Source organism: Nicotiana tabacum, chromosome 9 (genome assembly GCF_000715075.1).
Source record: "Nicotiana tabacum cultivar K326 chromosome 9, ASM71507v2, whole genome shotgun sequence".
Taxonomy (NCBI): Eukaryota; Viridiplantae; Streptophyta; class Magnoliopsida; order Solanales; family Solanaceae; genus Nicotiana; species Nicotiana tabacum.
Genome location: NC_134088.1, coordinates 6,749,690 through 6,753,080, shown reverse-complemented (window position 1 = coordinate 6,753,080; position 3,391 = coordinate 6,749,690). Strand labels below are relative to the sequence as shown.

The 3,391-nt window shown below is 26.2% G+C and overlaps 1 long non-coding RNA gene across 1 annotated transcript; it reads right to left on the bottom strand.

Moving 5' to 3' along the window:
* Positions 1–1,567: 1,567 nt before the first annotated feature.
* Positions 1,568–3,021, bottom strand: LOC142164337 (uncharacterized). Its single transcript, XR_012695121.1, has 2 exons — positions 2,883–3,021; positions 1,568–1,919 (listed from the first exon to the last, which is right to left on the bottom strand). It is a non-coding gene; the product is annotated as an uncharacterized LOC142164337 (long non-coding RNA).
* Positions 3,022–3,391: the final 370 nt, after the last annotated feature.

Sequence of the window (3,391 nt, the reverse complement as noted above, 5' to 3'; positions counted from 1 at the left end):
GCTATTTGAATTTGAAATTAGAAATTTGTTAAAACTACGATTAGAATGTCCAAACTATGAATAATATCACGAAATTGAAGTCTTATTTATGAAAACAGATATTAAAATAGAAAATAAATTTCTAATATAGGTAATTTTACTAATAAAAATCAAAGATTAAATTTGTATTAAATCTAAAAAGGAAAGAAAATTTACGTAAGAAATAAAATGATAATGAAAATATTACTACAACATTAACATATAATGTGTTCAAACAACAAAGAGAATATTTTTCTATGATTAATATCTGAATTGAGTGCAGCTAGTTTAAGTTTGAATATATAACATAATATTTTAAAAATGCGGTCCAATTTAGAAAATAGAATGATAAGAATTATTTGAATTTGAGATGAATTTTTTTTTATTTCATAAGTTTTTATTTTTAAAAATATGACGTAAAGAAATAAAATGACAATAAACATATTACTACATATATATAATATGTTCAAACAATTAAGAAATTATTTTTCTATGATTAAAATAAAATTTTAAAAATATAAATAACTTTCTAATATAGGTAATTTTACTAATGAAAATTAAAATTAAATTTGTATCTTAAAGCTTAAAAAAAGAAAATTTAACTGCATCTAATACAAAAATAATTGTAAGAGAACTCAATATATTTGTAACATAATCATCAAATATATGTATTAATATTTTAGACTAATTCAATTTTACAATTTAAAATAAAATATGATATTATTCTGGTTAAAGATAAAAAATTAATATAAAAATAATTAAAATTTATAGTAGGGAAGAGAATGTATTAAAAAATAGAGATAGTGTGAGGATACTTATACATTAAATTAGTTTAAAAATAAATAAACTAAAACATTAAATTATATTTAAAAATATTACAATAAATTTAAATGATTAAAAAAATTTGAATGCATAAAAATATACCAAATTTCAAGAATAAAAAATTTATATTTATTAAAGAATATTAAAAGAATAATAAGCAAGATATTAATTAAGATAATAAAAAATTATATGATAGTAAAATAATATTAAATAATAAATAATACAATAACTATAAGAAAAAAGAATTTGCGTAAAAATAATGTGATGAATAAGACATATTTAACTTTTACATAAAAATAAAGTGATAGTAAGAAGTTTGTTAAAATAATATGATCTAATGTGCTCAAACAAGACAGATCGCAATATGATAAGTTTAGTATTCTTTTATACTGATTAGCAAAACGAAGTGCAAGTACTAAAATTAAGTAGTTAGGTTGCTACAAATAAAAAACAAAATAGGTTGTGCACTACGAGATTTGAACAATAATTTCATATCCTACTTCATAATTAATATCTAATGTTATATAATTTTTATCTGAGAGGTTTATATTTTAAGGTTATTTGCACATGATTCAAATAACCAACATCACAATTTAATATGATTTGTGTCCGCGCATCGCGCGGGTACTAATACTAATATTTTTTTAACAAAAGGTGTTCAATTGGCCACTCTTTGTCGACTATAGTTCCGCCCTGTAAAATCTATTCTGTTTATGTTGCAAATCTATACAGTAATACTACATACTTCTTATATATAAAACATCAAGTTACAAACATTAATTAAGACCATAAAAGATAATATGGTCATTGCTACAATAACCATATGTAATAACATCATTTATTTATCTATACTATATTATAGAAGATAAACTTCATGTGCCATAAGAAAAGACCTATGGCTTTATATTGTTATCCATTTAATTTTCAGCATTTGTAATAGCAGTAGCAATATTTGTTGTAGCAATTTCCATAAGCTGCATCTTCCTTCTTGCACCAATGGTTACACTTATTGGGAAAACACTTCCCATTCCAGCCTTTACTAGGCTTTCCACAATACTTTGCTTCTGTTATCTTCATCTCTGCATTAAACCATAGGACAAAAGAACTCTAAGGCAATTAATTAAAAACGGATATTTACACAAATAGGGCAGCTCGGTGCACTAAGCCCGGTGCAGGTGCTGACCCGATTATTCATGGTTCATCTTTTCTAGCCGGTATACATGAATTATATAAGGTAGCCCGGTACTCTAAACTCCCACTATGCGCGGGTCCCGGGAAAGGTCGGACCACAAGGGTCTATTGTACGCAGCCTTACCCTGCATTTCTGCAAGAGGCTGTTTCCACGGCTTGAACCCGTGACCTCCAGGTCACATGGCAGCAACTTTACCAGCAATTATACATGAATTATATAGTGATTATATATGATTGTACATACAATATATATGAATTATACATATATTATACATCCGCGGATTAATTTTAATTTAAGTGATTGGGTGAGCGGCTATTTAGGTTAATTCTTCGTAAAAACAAAGAAAATACTCTCTCTCTTTTTATTTTAAAAATGTACTCTTTAGACAACATGAAAAAAAAATACTCATTTTGTTAAAACGAAAGAAAATATTTTTTCTATATCATGAAAAGAAAATACTCATTTTGTTGAAATTGAAGAAAATATTTTTTACTACATTATTTTTTTAAAATAAAAAATACTTTTCTACGTCACGAAAAGAAATTATTTTATTTGTTGAAATGAAAGAAAATACGTTTTTTACACCATGAAAAGAAAATACTCATTAATTTTATTGCAATGAAAAAAAAGTGTTTTATCTACAAATTACAATATGAAAAGAAAGTACTTTTAATAATACGTTTGTTTACGATGGAGGGTGCGAGGAGGGTTTGGGTTGGAGGGTGAGGGTGAGGGTGGGGGTGGGTGGGAGGGGGATGGGGAGGGGTGGGTGGGGTATGGGTGGGTAAGGTTAGTAACCAGAAAATAGGAAAGTAAATAAGAAAGAGACAAATGCTTAAGAATTGCTCACCAGAAGCAAACATGAGAAGAAAACAAAAGAGTAGAGCACACAAAGTTATTTTGCTCGCCATTTCTAATTAAGTTCCTTAATTTGAAATACTTTGTGAAATTGAGGCTATACCAAAGGGTGTATTTATAGTGATTCAAGAATAATTTTTTAAACATAAAAAGTTCTCCTATTTACTATTGTATAAATTAACCTTGAACAGAAGGAAGGAAAATGTCAAACAAATTAAATAAACTAGATAAATATGGAAAGAAAAAATAATGAGAGGAGTGCTGAGTCTTGATAAACTTTTGAACTAATCAAAGTTTTTTCTTTCTTGCATCACCATGAAAGTAACAAGATTCCTACTACTGTAAATAAAAGAAAGTCAAAAATTTACTTGCTACTAGGCCAAGTATACAATAGTATAATTTAGGAAAAGTAAAGTCGCTGTAAAAATAATAGTCGAAAAAATGTATAAAAATGTATATTTTTTGTGTATATATACATTCTGTATATTATATACAAAAATT